This window comes from Achroia grisella, unplaced genomic scaffold (assembly GCF_030625045.1).
Source record: "Achroia grisella isolate CSIRO2021 unplaced genomic scaffold, CSIRO_AGI_Agris_v1 utg8015, whole genome shotgun sequence".
NCBI classification, from domain to species: Eukaryota; Metazoa; Arthropoda; class Insecta; order Lepidoptera; family Pyralidae; genus Achroia; species Achroia grisella.
In genome coordinates, this window is record NW_026713027.1 from 68,508 (window position 1) to 74,507 (window position 6,000).

Here is a 6,000-nt window from a genome sequence, read left to right on the forward strand (position 1 = left end):
TGAATGTCGGAGCGTGGGAGCAGGATTATGTTAAACAGGTCATTGGTACCCCATACCTGTTCGCTGCGTATATACAGGCTGATCTCTAATGCAGTTTATTTCTATAATATCTCAACTATTGCAACTTGCTATTAAACGACGGAACTATGCTTATGACACCGTAAAAATCGCTCCATTGTTGTATATTATGTAATTATAATATGTTCAATGTATGACACGTAATTTTAGTCCATAGCAGTTACTGAATGCAGAAGTAATATTTTATTTATTATCTACTATGTAATATTTTATGTACCGGTTATTTTATTTTTTCAACAAAAATCATCGAGTTGATAATACGACAAAAATGCTAGACTTTGCTTAATTGTTATCAACAGCATGTCATTTTGGCGGCTTTATATCACATCTAACTTGACAAACATATACGGGATTATATATATGGGATATTTACATAATATCAAAACAGAAAGCAGTGAAGTTTTAAGAACAGCCTGTATATAAGATCGAGATAAATTCAAGTTCAAGGCGCAAGTGCAAACGAGAGCCGACGTAGTATAGAAGGTTCCTGGCTAGGACCTCGGCATCATTCCGTCTTAGGGGTCCAGGAGAACAGGTTGGCCAACTAGTTTCGCAAGTCGCGTCACAAGATGTTACTGTGGTGGATGCTGCTCATGTAAGTTGTTTTTCATTTGTAACTATATATTTATTCAAATGTAATAATACCTATAAGGAAAATTATCTGTTTATTAATAAGTTTACAAAAAAAATCTATCTATATTATTTAAAAAATAAGCGATATGACAGCGAATTATAACATATTGCTCCGATTATTTTATATTATTTCCGCTTATTTAAACAGTTAAAGTTTATATACAGAAGGAGTGCAGAAAATTAATACTGTATAAAAAAATAATATACACACTACCACACGTTTGACACACAAATAATTCATTTAAATTTATTTTCCTATTTAATTTAAATGAATTAGGTGTGATCTAATTGCGACCATTCGACTTCCATTAGTTTTATTAAATATAAAAGAAAAATAGTTTTAACTTACCTTAAAAGCATTATTTTGAACAATCCTTGTCATTCGATATCAAAAATATTATCACCCATCGTGATGAAAACAATCTTTTACTATATTATAATGTTGAGTAAAACATAAACAGTTCTGTAAATGGTGTGAATCTGTTAATTATGTTATTACAAATCAGATTATATGTATAATAACATTAATACATTTAGAATAACTTTTCTTAATTGATAAGGCGCTGGATTTTAATTTTAAATGAGATTGTGCTTGATTAAATTGATGCAGTAACTAGTTTTAATTTAATCTTTAAATAAAATAATTTCTTTAGTGGCGTTAATCTTTAAATCTGATGAATGATATAATATTTTGCTTCAAACAGATGCGTCCATTTAGTGTCGGGAACTGGCAAAAGTGCCCCACCAGAGCTGCCATATGATGAGGCTCCAGACCCAGTTCTTTCTTTTATGGAACGGACATACACGACTGGTAGAGCTAGAGCTGCCTTCGAAGCCGGGTCGCCATTACTTCTCACGCCCTTCATTGAGGAGAAGAAACTGAAAGAAGCCAGAGAAGCAGCTTATGTTGATCCCGACTACTTACTCCCTGATATGGACAGCTATGCTGGATACTTGACGGTAAGCTATTATGTTTTTTCGAACTCTGGACAATTAACACAAAGCCACGTAGTCCCACAATAAGCAGAGCATGTGTTATGGGTACTCAACAGCTGATGTAAATACTTAGATATTTTTTTGTAAATACATAATATACATTGATAACATCCAGACCGATACAAACAATCATAGTCAAGAATACCAAAATTTGCACCGTGCGAGCAATAAAACCTGCGACCATTGGTAAGTAAACTGTGTGCTAAACCGTGAGATCACCGAGGCCGCTATTAATTTAAATTACTTTTTATGAAACTTTGAACGATAAACAAGTTGACCAAAATAAACTGGTTTATTAATAACCAATAAAATTAATATTTTATTTCACAGTAATTTATTTCTGTTTACAAAAATTATACCTTCACTATTATGTGACTTCAACAGACAAATGTACAATACAATAGTAATACAATTTCCGTTCCGCTACACTGAAATAGGGGCTTAATTCCGAAATGAGATCACAGGTATTTTTGTAATTTAAACAGATTGAAATTTATATTTCAATGATTTGACAATTGCAAATAGATAGTAAGTCAATGTTTACAACGGTCAACGGACAAACAAACATTCTTCAGTATTTTTAATAGAAATAGGAAGCTTACAGTTCAGTACAATGATATCTGTAAATAGAAATAGGATTCGAATATGTAAGTACACAAGGGGTGCAATTAACGATGGATAAAATTACAGGTCAATAAGGAGTACAATGCAAACCTCTGGTTCTGGTACTTCCCAGTGTCGGACAATCCAGTAGAAGAAACTCCGCTGATCCTATGGCTACAGGGTGGTCCTGGCGCGTCCTCATTATACGGACTATTCACAGAAATAGGACCTTTTGTAGTGACTGATGATCACAATTTAGAAGGTAGCAAGAATATATTGTTTTTATATTTTTTTAATGTAATTGTACGAGAAACAAGCTTACGATACATCTATAATAGAAAGTATTAACGATCACTACCTTAGAAAATCAGTTCTTAGATATGGGACCACGTGAGGTTTACGTGTCGGGAAAAATAATTCTGAAATTGTTGTGAAATATATGAATTTGTTTTGTTTTCAGAAATCAAATATTCCTGGGGCAAGAACCATTCGCTTTTGTTTATTGACAACCCGGTGGGTACCGGATTTAGTTTTACAGACGACGACCGCGGATACGCCACTAATCAAACTACGGTAATTACTAATGTCCAATTCTTTTATATTACATAGGTAAGGGTTAATTTAATATATATACCTACGTAAAGTTTAAGCGTTGCAAATTTCATCTTCGCTAAAGTAGTAGTAAGTTAGTAAATACGCATAATACAAAGAGACTCTTGACTCCAAATGTCGAGTTCCAGTCTAACCAGCATGTACTGACTCATATCAGGTCTGCATGCGGTTTACTTTGAAAACCAAAGTAACATGATATAAGGATAATAAGTAAATGATACGTATTATCCTCCACTTTTAGCCCGCCAGAGTAAACCGTTACATTTTTAGGACACTATTTAATATTAATTATATTACAAAAACATCTACCCTGCAATGAAACTTTAGATAAATTTAGTACAATAAAATATTTTTAATAACAAGGTCACCATTAGAAGTTACATGTTAAACTATCAAGATCTTTACAACATTATTTTAATTTAATTTTTTGTAACGAATATTATTTCATTATCAGGTCGGCGAGAACCTCTACGCAGGATTGCAGCAGTTCATGACGATATTTCCGGAATTGCGTAAAGTGCCACTGATAATAGCCGGCGAATCTTATGCAGGGAAACACATACCCTCATTGGGAGTACAAATATTATGGCATAGGGACGAAGATGAGCCCATAAATCTTCAGGTTCGTATAATAGATAGGTAGATACAAAATATATAGAGAATCTCTGTGTTAAGTAGTCTATGTAGGTAGAAATCTTTGTCTTAGTCGTTTATCTACCATCAAGAAGCTGTATTTTAAAGTCTATTTTTTCTGTTTAAGTGCAGTGAGAGATTGTAAAGAAATTACTGAAGGAAAATAACTTTCTTTGTTGATCAAATGTGTCGAAAATTTATTTGTCTATTAACACATAAAAAAAGATTACAATCAGAACAAAAGCATTTTATATGAGCGCGTAATTGATACAAAACCGGATTGTAACCCAACACTATGTTTGCCTAGGCGAGGCAATGTAGTTTCAAATGTAAAAATACCTAACTATATTTTTTTCATTAGGGTCTTGCAATTGGAAACGGCTTCAATGATCCCCTGTCACTGCAGAGGTACAGTTATTTCGCGCGGGAGGTAGGATTAGTGGATGATAGAGTTGCTGACACAATGAAGGACCTAGAAGCAGCCGTCACCCAGTTCATCAAGGAGGGAGAGATGGTGAAAGCTTATGCGGTGAGTATGAAAAATAATGACAAAATTATAAAGTAGGGTAAGTTAATATCTATAAATAAACAGACAAATTCAATTGAACTTGTCTGTTTATTTATAGATATTAACTACTTACATGCGTACCTAATGATTTAAAAATTAAATTCGGTATTTATGAAATTAATTGCCGTATCTCTCTCAATGTCCGTAACATTGTACTAGTATTATTTATTTATTTCGTTCGTTTTGGCTACTAATGGTCCATAATCTAAATACCGTATTGACTAACATAAATATAATAATGAAATATATGTCTCTGTGGTCATGGCACTGACGACAGCAATCTGCTACGGTAGGCTGCTGTATGTAGCGCGGTAGGTGCCATATCACTCCTTTCGGCCAGTAGTCCTCCTCCATAAAGATGGACAGCACGGATTCGTTAGCAGATTGATTATTAATAACATGCTCATAATGTATCCTAATATATTTAGGTAATAATTACTAATAATAATATTACTAATTTTAACAAATATTTGCTTTTACTTTCAGTACTACAATTACTTACTGCAAGTCTTTCTATCAGAATCACGTCTCTCTAACTTGTATAATTATCTCGATGACGATATAAGTTTGGAGGGGGCTTACATGGACTACCTGCAGACAGCAGACGTTCGTCGTGCATTGCACGTAGGCAACACAAACTTCACCTCTATAGGTGTTGTCTATAGAAAGCTTGTACCTGATTTCATGAGAAGCGCTAAGATGTGGTTTTTCGAAGAACTCCTTGAAAAATTATAGGGTTATGCTTTACAAGTATGTACTATGTGATATTATTGTTTTTCGATTAGGCATTAGTTTTTTCTTTATTAAATTGGCATTCCTATTTGCATACACATATACCTAAGACTAGAGGTTCACATTTTCACTTCATTAAAATACAACTGATAGAATTTTTGTGTTGTTTCAGTGGCCATTTGGATATAATTGTTGCATATCATCCGTCGGTTAATTCTTACAATTCACTCGAGTTCTCTGGTACATCTGATTTTAAAGCAGCAAAACGGTTGCCTTGGTATCATGACAAGAAAGTTGCAGGGTAAGTTTTTATGAAAATAGTTCCGTTGTCATCATTTTCCATTCCTTGTCCCGCATCATGTGGAGTGGGCGTAATATATTTTTCCTATATTCATTTCAGCATTTACTTTTCAGTAGCATATCATTCAGTTTATCAATCATGGCTGGCTCTAAGTATGATATGTATATATGATATCTTCGATATTTTTTTATGTTTTACTTAAACATGAAATGTTTCTGAAACAGGTATTATAAAGTGGCGGGCAACTTGACAGAAGTAATGGTCCGTGGTGCTGGCCATATGGTGCCCGCTAACCAACCCGCAGCCAGTCTGGGACTGATCACTGCCTTCGCGCGCGGTATCACTCTGGAAGAGGACACCGGGTCGCTGGTTAACGTGGAAAAAAAGTCGCTGCGACGTCGTCAATTGCAATTAAAATAGTTAAATTGTCCTTTGTAATAACATATTATTATATATTTGTGCAATTTTCTTACGATAAACTATTTTTTTGTACCTAATTAGGAATAAATTTTTGAATCTAAAACCTATTTCCTAAAATAAGATTATTATTTAACATTATAAACAGATAGGTACCTAGATTATGTTAGCTAATTTTAGGGACAGGAGGAGTTTTTAGCGAAAAGGTGTTTTTAATTTCTTTTTGTTGTAAATACAATACTTTATAGATATTATATATGCTTCTCAAGTTATAATAAACAGCTTAAATGAAAGGGTAGAATTAGTTCCTCAGTGCTAATACTTGTAATACATCAGATCGATCCCCTGATGGATTGATGCTAACTGACCAACTTCCCTGGTTCAAACTTTTTCAAATGCAAACAGACAGTAAGTTCGCGTCATGTGA

General features: G+C 33.7%; 1 pseudogene; it reads left to right on the forward strand.

Annotated features, from left to right (window-relative positions):
* Nucleotides 1-530: 530 nt before the first annotated feature.
* LOC131851690 (venom serine carboxypeptidase-like) lies at nt 531-5,630 on the forward strand (annotated as a pseudogene).
* The last annotated feature ends 370 nt before the right edge of the window (nt 5,631-6,000 follow it).